Genomic DNA, 15,684 nt, shown 5'->3' on the forward strand with positions numbered 1-15,684 from the left:
GCAGGGTGCACAAAGGAAATTTTAAAAACCCAAAATCCCTTTTGAATAGACTCTTTCACTGCTGTTTCACTACACCTGCTCTGATGCTGGCATCTATTAACATTCCACTGAAGCAATTGGACAGGCCGTACCTGGTACATGCGAAAGAACAAGAGGTGCTTTCTACATGGTCTCATCAGGACCATTCAAGCAAAAGACAAGCAGTCAAGAAAGGAAGAATGCCCATTAAGAGGGAACAATTTGTGGAATACAAATTCTCATATAGTCACATGATATTTTCAGGAGCAACAATATACTTAGAACTAGATCCAGTCACAGTTAAGCACTTTTAAGTCCCATTGATTCCAGTAGAAGGGAGTTAAACTCATAGAAGGGTTAATCATGAGCTGGACTCTTTTTCCAACAAAATAAATTGATGAAAGTTAAGCATATATGCAATGAAACCACTGAAATAAATTGGACTTAAAATGTCTCAATTTTGACTGGAGCAGATCCAATAATTATTCCTTAACTGTCCTATATAGTGCTTTTATTAAGTGAGATCTTAGAATTTTGAATAAACACTCATAAACTAATAGGACATTTTGCACTGCTGTATTTTGCTGTGCAGATTTAAATATTTCTCTTCCCTCTGTATAATCAAAGCATAAATTAATGGGAATTCTAAGAAACCTAGAAATCAGTTTTGAAATCAGTACACTTTTGAAAGATTCAGCCCACCATCTTGGTTCAAAATGGCATCTAACTGTATTGAAACAGAGAAAAACCTGCTCCTTGATCTCAGGAACCACCATGTAAAATTTGGTTAAAATACACTCGTATTGGAGTGCTCTGTAGACTGATAGCTGTGGTCTTATATATACTAGCCTTTTGTGCTCTTTCACTCTTGTCTGATGTTCCTAACACTTCTTTTAGACTTTTTTTGGACTACTGTATTATATACCGGTATTTTCTGTTTTAACTCCTTTTAGGTTTTTTTTAAGTGTTTTTTTAAAAAAGATTTTAAATGATTGTACCCCTCCCTCCTTTTGCTGGTCTATGACCGTAATAAAGTGTTGTTGTTCACACACACATGTATGAATGGATAACATAATTTGTTGGCTTTAGGGCTCTGCACAGTCCCTCCCACTTGGGTTTCTAACCTGGCCCAATTTGTGGGAGGTACTGCAGTGCTGCTGTACATGCCTGGCTGCTGTGCCAGACCAGCTTAGCCTTCTCATTCTGCACACCAACACCCCGGATCAAGTAAAACAACAGAAATACTTAATGAACTGACCAATCATGTCGGTTCATGCTCCCCTCCCGCATTGCTGTCTCCAGTGTGTCCTGGCTCAGTGTGGTTCAGGCCACACTGGTTGCCACCTGCAAACATTCCCAAGCACAGACCAAAACCTGCTCCTCAATCTCAGGAACGGTCATGTCAAATTGGGCAATGATATCTTCAGAGGCAGCCATGTTGGTGCACTTTAAAAACTGAGCCAATTGGGCAATGGCACACCAAGCTGGGTGATGGTATCTTCAGAGGCATCCAAATCAGTGGTTTGTTTGTCTCCATGTTATGCATCTTCATTGCAGCTTGCTGCACTATCATGGCTTTGTTTACTGTTCCTGCTGCACCCACACCCTTCTGCTATCTGATTTTGCAGCCAAAATCAAAGGGGAGTAAAGAAACACAACCGATAGGATTGTAAATATTCATTCATCATGAGCACCATTGTTTATAGGTATCTTTTGGAAAGAGGATTATTTTCCCACCGTGGAGAAACTAATTCAAAATCCCAGCAAGATTAGCTTGCCCCAGTCATAAGGCAGAAGAGCAGCTGCTAGGAGCCTGCTCCCCCTTGCTTCCAGAATGAACTTGGCTGTGCTAGTTGATCAGTTGCCCTGTGATTGTAAAGGTGAGGGGATGGGCATTTGGCCATGAGCCAAAAATGGAGGGCTACAGAAAGGTGGTGTCTATCTTTCATAAATAGAAATTAAGAACACAAGAAGAGCTCTGCTGATTAGAACAAAAGCCATCTGCTTAGGGCCGTCCCATCCAGGAAGCAGAGTGAGGCAGTTGCATCAGGCGATGGAATCCAATGTACAGCGGCACAGGTGCACCTTCCTGCTGCTGCCAGAAAAGTGTGGAGAAGCAGCTGCAGCAGCTTTTGGGTTCTGGCAAGATCCCAATATGATTTGCCAGGACCCCGAAGCCTCAGCCGTGTGACCCTGGCAAGCCAGGCTTCAGCAGGGGTAGCAAGGGAACCTGGGAGGTGAGCAACAGAAGGCACATGTACAGGGCAGCACCATCCCGTTTCACCTCAGGTGGCAAGACAGGACAGGCCACCCCTGCACTACTCCAGCAACTTATTCTTACAGTGGTCAACCTATGGGAATCCTGTGAACAGGACCTGAGTGCAAAAGCACTGTCCCCATCTTTGAGCCTCAGCAACTGGTATATGTGGTTGTCTCTTTTTATTATTTTAAAATGTTAACAGATATTATTGCGGGCTACTTCAGGGATGAAGCAGGGAATAAAATATAGTCTACCACTTTGAAACCTCACCTCTTGAGCCAGTGGCAGCAGACAAAACTTTGAGGGAAAGCAAGGCGGCAGGGTTTGAACTCCAAGGCAGATTAGCTGCTATGCACACAAAAGATCCCAGTCCAATCATCGGCTTCTCCACGTAGGTCTTAGAGAAACCCCCAGACTGAAATCTTGGACAGACACTGCAATTCAGTGTGGGCAGTACTGTGCTGGTCTGACTCACAGCAGCTTCCTGTGTTCCTATGATCTACCTATGCACACAGACCTTTTAAAACCATAGTTAACTAAAGCAAGGAAATTTGTCCCACTCCAGGCAAGCATAATTGACAGCAAGGCAACTCCAAACCAAATGAGTCTTCCAGACGTTTGCAGGGCACACAAGTGTTTCTGGGTTGTCAATCAGGCATGCCTCAAACAGGCACTTGGCGTAGGCAAAGGCCACAAATCAGAGCCCACTGTGAACCGGATATTTTAGGTACAGTTCTCCTAGCGCTTGGGACGCAGTTTTTTCCTGGTTCTAAATAGCAAGAAGGAAGTTCCAATTATGTGTACAGATCTGATCTGCAGGATTGTGCCTGAGGTCTAAACGGCTTTTGCCGTTCAAATATAAATGCAACTATGCTAGCCTGAGGAGGCTTGCTCTAGTTGTCCATTAGTGCAGTGCAAGCGGGGGGTGGGGTGGGGTGAACTCTAGCTTTTGTTAATTGCTGGATTCCGATCTGACTAGACTCCCTACCTCAACCCCAAAGCGCAGCCTGTTGAGGTTAACCCAGGGACTGGACCACAAATACAGCTGCCTCTTTGCTTCTCCTATTGTCTGAACTTATCTTCAGACAGCTATTAAAACACAATATGACCTTCCTTTCAAGGCCATTTGAGAACTCTCCCAATACCAATATCAGTGCGAACTTTTACCTAGACAGTTGGGAGTGGGTGGGAACAGAGATTCTTCTGAACTTCTCTAGACAATATAAGAGATATGATATTAATACAGAGAACAATTTGTACAGGGGAAAAATGGTTTGATGCATTACTAGAACTTTCCTCCCCACTTAAATGGTTATTTTTTATTATATGTCTTAAAAGATGTACAGCTTATTTAGCACTCTTAAAAGTTACCTGTGCATGAATGTGGTTGTTTTCTAAAGCACATTCTGTACTTGCCTTGCAAGGTTGTGTGTGCGCGCCCCCACCCTTCCCTCGATGGTGGATTATAAACCTCAATCCTAGAAGCAGCTGAGTCTGAGCACTCTTGCTGAATCAGCAGAGCTGTAAGAGAACACAAACACCCTAATGGAGTTACCGAGATAACTAATTTGCTCAACTGAGTCCACAGTAATTGGTAGTTTGCAAGATTGTGCCTATAGAGAATGCAATACCACATAGTATTTCTGTTGTGGTATAGACCCAAATGGACAATTCCCCCCCCCCCACAAATGGTAAAATCATAAATGGGTCAACACCAATAAGCTAGTGTCTAAAAAAAAACGTTTCTCAAATGTTAGGACTAAAAAAAAAACCCCAACATTACCAACAAAGGGATATTACTGCTCTTCAACTAATGCTTTGAGGGCATCTCATGCATTAACTAGTTATAATCCTTCCAAAAACCCTGCAAGGCAGGGATGGGGAATGTTCTAACCCTCTGGATATTGTTGGACTCCACCTCCCATCAGCCCCAGACAGCACAGCCAATGGTCAGGGATGATAGGAACTGTAGTCTAACAACATTTGGAGAGCTGCAGATTCCCCCTCCCTGCTGTAAGGACAGTCATTTTTATTATCTCCCACCCATAGAGACTCTTGAAGAAAGTAAAAATCAGTTCAGTATCTGTTTTAAGTCTGGTTGGTGTCACTGCCCTTTGCTATTAGACTAGGGTGGACTATGAATCTCAATAAAAGGAACTGTGCATCATGGAACCAGCTGAAACGAATCAAAAGGCTGTCTAATCTAACCTGCTGTTTTAAGAGTAGACTAGAAAATCCTTCTAGTCCGCAATGTGGCCTAAGCAGAGAGCGAAAGCATTGCAGGAATGCTCTTGTAGAGCAAATAGCTGAGAATGAGTTCTGTGAAGGAGCCAAGCTACACACTGAAAGTTGTTCCAGTTAAAGATGCCACAACACTAACCTCAATAATTTAGAAGATGTGATTGCCTGTGACAGGAACATTTTTCTCCCAGATGAGTGCATAGTGGTTTAAATAAATTTAGATGAGGGGAAATGTTCTATCATGTCCCTCCTTCACCCAAACCTCAAACTAGTTTGGAGACAGGAGAGGAAGAAGCCACTTTACACCAGATCAGACTCCCCACTTCCCCATCTGATCCACTATTGTCTGCTTTGTGTTTCCCTGCTCCTTCAGAGCCTTGTAGTCTCCAGAGCCTTTCCCACAATCTGCTACCAGCTCCGTTTTACCTGGAGATACCGTGGACTGGGTCTGGCACTGTTATGTACTGAAGTTCTCACCCTGGGCCAGCAGGGGGATACTGTAGATAGTTATGCAAATGAAGGATCGAAAGTGACGTTCAGTGATTGGATAGTTTTAGAAAGTTGCAACAGTTACGTTGTTCGGGAGCTCTATATAAGCAGGCTGACTGAGCCCTTCAGTTCAGTTCTGTCCTGGCCTGTGAATAAACAAGAGCTGTTTGAAGAATCACTGTGTCGTCTGATATGTTCACCCACAACTTAACAGGCACCTTCTGCAAGCATTTATGTGCTCTACCACTGAGCTTTGATCCATCCCTAAAAGGACCAACTTTTAGATGTAGCTTCATTTTGGCTCAGTTCGCTTGGGTAGCCCTACACAACGCAGAGGGGTCAACTCAAGAACAAATCCAGACTCAGTCCAGACATTCAGGATAATCTAAATCTCACATATTTCAGTGGGAAAATTAAAGATGTGCTTAACTCTCCCCCACTGAAATTGAAGGGTTCCTGTGGATGAGGTCGAGGCTTCCTGTTGCAGATGTGGAAGTCCGTTCCTCATCTAACTAACATTACTTCTGAATACTTTAGTGTTTGCATTAAGCAATCAAGCAAGTAGATAGTATGGAAGGAAACTTTTATTTAGGAAATGGGGGATCTTTGATGCCATTAAATGTTTTTTTTCTTATTCAAAAGCACTCAGAAGATGATAGATAAGTGGACTGGCTGATGTATAAATCAAAGGTAAATAAACTGCTGAACTGCAGGCCCTCCTAAACTGTACTACTAATTATAATTTAGCAATCATGCCTCAACAACAACATCTCTTGGAGTCCAGCAACCACGGTTCTGAAATTATTACACACAAGTACAGTATCCCTGCTGAAATCAAATGAATCACACAATGAGTAGATTCAGAATTGCAGCTACAGATATCAGGTGCATATTCAGATAAGATATACATTATCAAGTGTGGGAACAACTAATATTTTTGCCACGTGACTAGGTGGAGCATCACAAAGATGAGCAATTTAGTTTTGTGGTATTAGTATAGCTATAACATTCTTTTGCGCAATATGTGGAGATAAACACACACACACACACACACACACACACACACACACATATTTAAAATAAAAAAATTCCTTCCAGTAGCACCTTAAAGACCAACTAAGTTAGTTCTTGGTATAATGACTATGGCAGACCAACACGGCTACCTATCTACTACACATATATTTGTTAAGGTTTCAGTTTGTTTTAAGTGTATTTGTTGCTTTTGTGTTTTGAACTGTTTTTAATTATCTTCTGTGTCACCTTGACACAGTGAATTAGAAAGTGATTTAGTAAGTCACTAATACAAATAATAATATACTACTTTGCATCACAAAAGCTCACAAAGGGGTTTACAAAGTGAAAGCAAAAAATAATAATATGCAAAACAATACCAAAAAAATACCTGCAGTATGGAAAACATCAAAACAATAAACATCAAACTCCATGACGTAGAATTGCATTCAATGCACTGATGCTCAGAGCTCACCCATATTTCCGTTTGCCCCTCCCCTTTACTCTGGCAGGTTCCTAGAGCCCTCCCACCTCCTTCCCAAAGCTGGGAAAATGCTAACTAGGCTTTGGGAAGGAGGCAGGAGGACTCTGGGAAGTAAAACGCCTCCCTTACCAGGCTTTGGGAAGACAGTGTAAATGCTGAGGGAGGCATTAAATGTTGCCAGGGGACACCAAAAAAGGCCTTGAGGGCTACATGTGGCCCTCGGACCATGTGTTGAACCACTCTGTTCTAGGAACCACCAGTGAGAGGTGAGTGCAGGGTAGGGACTAAAGATGGACAAACAACCTGAGAAGGAACAGCATGTATCAGAGCTACCACTCCACCCCAACACCTCATACACCTCATAATATGAAAAAAAATGTATATGGTTGTGATATATAACAGTACATCCCATTCATACTCAGAAATAAGTCCCATTGAGTTCAATGAAGTTTACCAAGAGGTAAATGGGTATAGGATCACTATAATATTTTACTATGCCTACCAAACACAACTATTAGTAGGTATTCATCAGTAGCCAAGAAATACATTTCCAAGGGAGTTTTTTAATACAAATTATTGTGTTCACCATTTTGACTGACAAATATCTATAATAAAATTATGTTTCAAATTCATAACAGACCAGCACATTTTCCATAGTGCATTTCTTCAGGGTAATGAAGTCTTTACTGCTACTGACCTTATGACAGCACATAGACTCCTAATTCTTTCCTAAAGAATTAGAGAGAAAATGCCTGGATTTTCTGTGTTAATTATGATGTGTAGATTAGTTCCAGAGCACAAATTTGTATGGATATGGATGTATAAATGTACATACGTGGTAACCTTCAGGGCATGGTGTAAAACTCATATAATTATATAAACTGTTTCAAAATTGGGAGCTACATGATTATAGGGGCAGTTAAAGGCTGGAAATGAATGGTTTTTAAAGAAACTAATTTGCATTGGTTTACTGTGGAGTGGAAATATGGTACTATTATTTAATATGAAGAAAATATTTATTTATTTTAAGTATGTGTAAGCTATGACTTCATCTAAAAGTATATATCAGTATGGGATATATCAAACTTTAAAATCCACAATGGAATATGTGATATTTATTTGATACTTTCTATTACAGCCCATGTTGATTATGCTTAAAAACAGACTTACATAGTCAAATATGTCATGTTTCGCAAGAGAGAAAGAGAAGCAAGTCATGATTCAGCCAAGGTTTCACACTTTTAAAACCTGTTTCTTTTCAATTGGTGAGTTAATAATTGTCCTGAATAATTGTTTGTTTTACTAAATTTACATAATTGCCTCATATATAAAGGTTTTTCAAAATGAAAGTTTATATTTTCAGAAAAAAATGTATTGCCATCCATAATTAAAAATTGTTCAGAAACACCAATTCTATTCCAAATATCTTGTTTCTTCTTAAAATATGAGCTAAAATAATCTATGTGGTTTCTTTTAAAAAAAACACACAAACCCTTCTAAATATCTAAAATAGCAAGATAAAAATAATTTACTACCTTTGTCTTTTTAGTTGACTTTCCCTAGCATCTTTCTATTCTGTCTCAAAACACGTTACATTAAGCATGCATTTTGAAAAGCAGTTGTCTATACTTCTTTGTAATATAATACATTTTAAGAAAACCAGCTCTTACTTCAGAGCTGGGATGGGGAACTTGCGTATGCCCAGATGATGTCAGGTTTAGCGCTTCTCCCACACAAGACACGAACGCTGGCAGTTTAAGTAGCTGAGGTTTATTTCTCAATAACAGGCTTACAGCAGTCCAAGCTCCCACAACTCATCCTTCGCCGTCAGAGTCAGTTGACTCAACTGGCTTCTGACCCCTCCCAAGGCCAGATTTACACCACGTCCTCCCCGCCTCCTGCTGGCCCGCCTCTGCTCTAATCGCTTGTTCCGCCTCCTACTTCTTGGCAACTCAGGTGCAGCCAATTCCTCCTCTGAGGTTGGAGACTCAGGTGCAGCCAATTCCTCTTCCTCTGGAGATTCCTCTCTGCTGGGCGTGTCCCTGACAAATGCTATTGAACTCCAGATGTTGTATAGCCAATTGTTGGGGATTTGGGGAGTTGTAGTCTAGCAACATCTGGATGACCACAGGTTCCCCAACCCTGATTTAGATGCGTTACATAAAAATGCTTTTTAAGGCAATACAAGCGTCCCCCCGCCTTCGCAGGGGTTACTTTCCGGACCCCTGAGCACATAAGTGAAATTGCGAAATGTGGGGAGCACCCTCTCTGCCACTTTGTCTTCAATCCATACTCAAAATACTGTATCCAAAATTTATCCACAACTAGAATTGAAGCTCTGGGGCTGGCGGTAGGCTTGAGGACATGAGGAAAAGTAGCTGCTGCTGTGCTACCCTGCACATCAGCTGCTAGGTGGGGAGGCTGAGCAGCATAAACAAAGCTCCATTGGACCGTCTGTCTCTTCCAGGCTTCCTCTGCCCTCACTGATGTCCTCGGGCTCGGGGGGGGGGGGTCCTCCTCACGAGCCACAAGGACTCTCCAGCTCTCTGCCACCATTTCAGGGTTTGAATTGAATTGCCATACTTTCTGTGTATAACATGCCCCCATGTATAAGACACCCCCTAGTTTGGAGGACTAGAATTTTAGAAATTGGGGGGAGATTGCCCAGAGTTGTTCAGCTTTGGGGGGGGGGATTGCTGAATATCACTCACCCGCCTGGCCAACGCAACACTCCTCCTAACGTCTGTCCCCTCACTGGTAGAAGCAGCCAATTGACGCAGCGACACCCAATCAACACCACTCCTTGCCACTGACCCCAATAACACGCTGCAGAGCATCTCCAGCTCACGAAATCAACCAATCCCAAGTCCCCCCCTAGGCACTACCCATGTATAAGACCACCCCCTGTTTTAAACATAATTTTTCAGTAAAAAAAACATTGTCTTATACATGGAAAAGTATGGTATTTATTTCCTAGTGTCACGTGTACACGTGGCTGCGTGCGAGTTGATTGCTCAAAGGGGGAGGGGTGCCTGTACATAAAATTGCCACAGTCCATAGGTATCTTGAAGTTTCTTGAGAAAGATGGCTGTTTGATGCATTTCTGCTCAAAGCAGCTTCTATCCAGATTGCAAATGTAAACCATGGTTAAACTGAGGCATGTACACTTGAGACCGTCGTTGCGCATGCACAGGTTGACCGCTTCACTGAATAGGAAGAGCGCCGTCTGGGTATTGGCGTTTCATTAACTTGACTCACAAAGCTCTCATAAGAGCTTTGTGCTCTGTTGCAACTAGCCATGCCTGCATTTAATGTCTTTATCAACTACGCAGGGGCTAGACCAGTGCCTGGAGGCAATCGTAGGCTGGATGCAGTAGCAATGCATGTAACAGGCTGGTACTGGCAGTGCTACAGCTTACCTGGACAGGGCTAGGCCAGGACAATGGCAAGGTCAGCATTTTATGGTCTTCCAGTAGCAGTGCTGGGCTGGTAGCTGGTGTCGGGAGGATGGTGCAGCAAGTCAGGCCCACCGCAGTAACTGTTATTGGCTGAATAAACTGGATAAACTGAAGTTGAATCCTGAAAAGATGGAGGCTTTGTGGGTTGCTGGTTCTCGAGTCAAGTTGCTGGGTTGACAACCTATCCTGGATGGTTGCTATTCTCCTAAAAAAGAAGGTATGTAATCTAAACCAGTGGTGATGGTGCATACAATTAGAGTTTTTCAATCACTGGACTACAGTCTTTTTGAATAAAACACAGAGTTGTGAAATACTGGGAAGTATAAAAATGAGGACGACCTCAAAGACCCAAATTATATCTCAAGTTAGGTCTCTATTATTTTACTTGAATCAATATGCCATATGATAACATTTCCCCTCCTAATCTAGCAATGGTAATTGAATTGCGAACTGCATATTTAAACGGGCGCTGCACATGTGATGTTGATTCACAACTAGATGTGCAGACTCACTTCATGCTATCAGCTCTTAATAGCTGGTAGGGCTAATGAAGAATAAATATTCCCCAGTGCAATGCTCATTGCTAACCTAAATTGATTTAAATTAAATAAGCATGTCTAAGCTTGATGACATTGAGTTGTTTAATATATATTTTAATATATTTTACAAAAACTCAGGATCATGAATGTGGTCACGGAGATAAATCCTGCCAACATTAGCAAATTGTCTTGATTTGATGGTTGAAAGCAGTCCTTTGCAGATTTTGATTTTAATTCCCACTATTCCATGCTTGACTCTGCTTAGCTGTCATTGAACGCCCCAGTTCATTCATATGCTTTCAACCCTTTGCAATGAATTCTGGTAGCCACAGGACAGACCTCATCTGCCTCCTCCCACCTATAGAATGGGGTTCTGTTTGCCTTGCCCTACATTTCAGCAATGTCTGATCAAGCTGTTATATAAAGGACAAAATTGATTCTATGGGGTATATGATACATGGACCATACCTTGGGTCTGATGTGCAACAGCAAAGGAAATCTGAGGCATCTCTTACTCTTTGGTGAAACTTCACATCCTTGAAGTGTTATTAACACATTGGGTCATATCCCTTAGGTAAATTATTAATAGTAATAATGTTATTTTTGTTAAAATTGACATTTCCTTTCATCTCAGCCCATTTACCTTAGTAGCAACCACCACACACACTCACTCACACAAAGGGAAGTTGCATTTCCCCATTTCCCCTCTCATCACTCCACATGTGCGCTTTGGGGAATGTACAGTAATCTGCAAAAAAGCTTTCATGCTCTCAGACTTACCAAAGCATGCAATATTAATTGGGATTATTAATTGTATTTACTGCGCTGGCAAAGTCTAACCTCGTTAAAGGCCAGTGGAAAGACATGGGATGAGATCTGTCATTTGGAACATCCCGCCTGCTGCCTCCTCTCTTAAATCAAAGAGGGAGAGGGAGAGAAATCCCCTCAATTTCATTAATCAGCCGTTTTCTTACAAGGTTTTGCCTTTTGTTTTGCTGCACTTCACAAGGAGAAGGTGTGTTTTCCGGGCTGCTTTGAGATCTTGGCAGTTAATGGAGCTCTTTTGATTTTTAAATAAGACTTATTCCTCCGAGTGTACAGTATAAACCTAGCAGGCAAGGGATTGCGCCTTTAAGTTCATCACTTTCCCCCCAGTGCTCTAAGTGGAAGGATTGGACTGAAACTTTAAACATTTCTAGCCATACCTAGGATATGTATAATTTATAAGCCACACACCGTTTGCTGTCAAATAGGCGATTGATCTGACTCGGATCTCGTTAATTATCCTCCACATACATTATACGTTAACAGATCTTCAGTATACTGTGTATCAATATTAATAAGATTATAAAACACTATTGATAATTAGGAAGAGAAATAGACCAGGCCTTTGATTCACTCTGTTACTAACGCCCCTGCATCTCTAGATTAAAAAGGGACCACTTTTCATTTAATAATACCAGATCAGTACATCCATCTTCTAAAATGCTTTATTAAGAGAAAGCCAAGATTTGCATCCTTGTGCAAAGGGCTATTTGAAATTGATTACGGAGGTATCATTGATGTGTGAGAAATTTGTTTCTGAGCCTCATCTAAAGGGGGGTCTTAATAGGGTGGGAGGGATTTAAGGTGGAGCACTATACACTTTGATCTTTGATCTGCAAATTTCTACCCCCGCTCTCTCTGTCAAGCTGTATTTGGAGAGCCATATTGTCTTGTTTGGGAGGAAATTAAATAGGACATCATCTTCCACACTTTAAAAATAAGACAACATCTGTTTTATTGCATCTCAAAAGAGGAGAATGGCAAATGAAAAAGCAGAAAGAAATAAAAATATTAATATATGGTATCTACATATTCGGTAGCATTTAATAAGATTTTTTTTCTTACTCCCTGGCCCTTTCTGCATGTCGCCTGGAATCCGTAGTTAATATGACCTGGCATTCCTATTTTCAAAAGACATCAATTTATTAACTTCAAACAGAAATCTTGCCACTAACTAGAACCCTTGGAAATGTTTCGCATATAAATTAAAACATGTGCATGTTGCTATTCCTAAAATTTCATTACGAAGGGGAAAACATACTCTAACAGACTCAGGGGAACTTAAAATTTGGGATTTTAATTTCAGGTTTGTGCAGTCTATATGCAAACAAAATCAGGTATGCAGATAATAAAATCAATACTGATAGACTAATTGATTAGGAAACAGAGGCCACATATTGAGAGCCATCAGTACTATGGCTTGGATCATCTTCCTGGCAGTATATTCTCAGGCTCTGAAGAGGTTCTGCCCATCCAGACTAGCTAGTGGGACTTCCTAGATCAAAACAGCTATGATTGGTTTCCTGTTTGGGCTGGGCCTTTACTCCTAGCTTGGTCTGTGGCACTGACTCTATGTCTCCTCGCATCCCTGATTCCTGGCACACCTCTGGCACTGCTGTTGATGGGCACCAGACTGCTATGCAGGATTTAAAAACAGCATAGACAGGCATAGCCTTTGCCAACCTCATGCCATCCAGATTCTATGGACAATTACTAGACCATTGGTCCTACTGCCTGGAGCTGATGAGAGCTGTTGTGCAAAGCATATGGAGGGCACCAGACTGGCAAATTCTGGACTAACTGAACCAGTATGAGGAGCAGGCTTGATTCTTGATAGCTGGGATTACCAGAGGCAGAGGGTCCCCACCCAAATAGGATGTCTGGCTGTCAGTCAGTCCTAAGCAGAAAAGGAAAGTATGGAACTTGGAGATGATTAAGAGACACCAGTAAAGCTTGCTGGACTTGAACCTAGATATGAACAACCTAGATGGCTCTTAATGCTCACCTTAAAGAAAAAGCAAGCATTGCCGATTCCAAACTGCTCCAGAACAGATTAAAATGTTGTATTTGAAGCGTAAATGAAATAAACACATCCTGATTATTTTTCATGAAGAGAAAACAAGAAGACACTTTAAAAAACGTTATTCCCCAAAGGTTTTCCAGGTTATGGTTTAATGCAGTTGACACGCAAACTCGATCTCACCCTTGATATATGCTGTCCAACGTTGCTCTCTGTAGAATGGCAACTGGCAGAAATTGTAATGGTTAAAAGAGAGACAGTTTGTATCACAACCAGGGCTGTAGCCCTCATTCCCCAGAGCTTCACTTGCTTTGATCCTCTGGAGAGCATTGTGAGAGAAATTGTGAACCTCCTGTTTCTGCCTGTCTTCTTTTTACACCACACTGGTTTCGCAAGGAAATAGAGGGTTTTAACATTTTGCCAAGCCTTCACCAGGAATTAAACCTTCTTCATTAATCCAGTCTCCGATAACTGCTGGTTAAAAGCTGCAATAAATATTTCATACTTGATTGTGTTGCGTTCCTTGCTGTGTTTATTAAATGGAGGTTTCTCATAATTCCAGTTATTCATTTTAATAGGTCAGGACTTGGCTGTGATTTAAACAGACCACTGAGGAAATAGCCGTGGTTAAACATTGTAACAATATGGATTATTAATTTAATTGGCCAGCTATTACTTGTTTTGACTCTGTGCTAACATATTTAGCTCAGTCTCTGGTGGCCTATAAACCACAAAGGTCATGACTCCAACATTCACAAGAACGGGAAAAAGAGAATCAGGACTGAGATTATGAGGGAAAATAGAGGAACTGTGTGGGGAAGCAAGAGTGGGAAAGGCTAAGGGCTTGCTGGAGGCAGTGCAGGGCAAAAGGGGATTTATTTAGTAGCTTAGCAATAGAATATCCCTCTAAACCATCGTCCGAACTGGCAGCTGCTTTCAGTCAGTATCTCTCAAAGGTGATTTCAGGCAGGTTTTTTTTAAATCTTTAGATATAATGATGTTAACCCCACACATTTAATAACACCTTTTCTTTATTTCTTGCTTTTCTCTCTGATGATGCTAAAAGATAATATACCATGCAAAATATCCCTTCATCAAGTGCATTATTTGTAGGTGAACAAAGAAGTCGGTCCTCATCATTCTATTCCCCACCTCCTTGCAGCACCTTTGTTGAAACCACTTCGGGATGCTAGTTAGATACAGTGGGGTGAAAAGGGTACCTTCCAAAGGGCATGCTGGTGGAAGCAATCAAAATAAGAGGTACAACATGGAAAATTGTAAGGTTTTTTAAAAATCTCCTGAGCACAACAGAAGCAAGCCAGACCGCTCTGCATGAAAGAAGCCAGGGTTTTGTTCTCAATGCTGCTGCTGTTGCTTTTCTTTAATGCAAAACCCACCCACTGCCACTAGGTGAAATTGCCTCACCAAACAGAAGCAAAATATGACCTTGGCAGCTATGCAGCCACATTTAGATGATGGGAAGAAGAGCCCTGCTGGATCATACCAGGGGCTCATGTAGTTCTGTTTCTCACAACGCCCCACCAGACACTTGTGGGAAGCCCACAACCAGGGCAAGAGCACTCACTGGTTCACAATCTCCAGCAAACAGTTCTCAGAAGTATTCCATCAAGACTGTGCAATTCAAGTGGGTTTGGTACTCCTGCGCAACAAAACTACTTCCAGCAAACAAACAAACATACAGGACTTTTTGCAGTTAGTAAAGTAATGGGGAAAGGCAGTGGAAATTGTGGAATAACACTTGCTTGACACAAATTGGGTCAAATAAACAGCAAACACTGTATAACCACACCACAAACATTTGTGCAAACAAATCAAGTTGCGTCCCCCCAAAATGGGTCACGTGGAAAAGGCCTCTGTGGAACTTTGCCATCTGAAATGGGGCATGAACACTGGAATCCTTAGACCTGGAGATGAAAACCTCAAACAGCCCCAGTCATAAGCAGTCAACAGCAAAACGAGAATTCCTTGCCTCTTTCTACCTACCAGATTCTCTTCTATAGCCTTCAACTGCTGTCCCTCATAACTGTGCCTTGTGCTAGCACAGAACTCATTCCACAGACATTAGCTTCTGCTTACCTTTAACTGACCACAGTACTTACATCATCCATGAATGTCAGAGTTAGGACCAAAACAGATGCTATGTTTGTTGCTGAAAACAAGCCTTCTCTTTGAGGGACAACTATGCCAATTTTATTTAATGAGGTATTTGATAATGTGACCTCAACACTCTCCAACAGGGATCCTACAGCCATGCTTGAAGATGCAAACCTGGAATCTCCTCACTTTCTGAACCAAGCAGTGGTAGATCAAACAAGTAA

At 41.6% G+C, this 15,684-nt stretch overlaps 1 long non-coding RNA gene across 1 annotated transcript in view; it reads right to left on the bottom strand.

Annotated features, from left to right (window-relative positions):
• Nucleotides 1–15,684, bottom strand: part of LOC310707700 — a 67,670-nt gene that overhangs the window by 15,863 nt on the left and 36,123 nt on the right. Inside the window, exon 4 of the long non-coding RNA XR_014526668.1 lies at nucleotides 9,923–10,166. This is a non-coding gene — a long non-coding RNA (uncharacterized lncRNA). The remainder of the gene's footprint in view (nucleotides 1–9,922; nucleotides 10,167–15,684) is intronic.

Source organism: Podarcis liolepis (assembly GCF_965112155.1).
Source record: "Podarcis liolepis genome assembly, chromosome: 5".
Taxonomy (NCBI): Eukaryota; Metazoa; Chordata; class Lepidosauria; order Squamata; family Lacertidae; genus Podarcis; species Podarcis liolepis.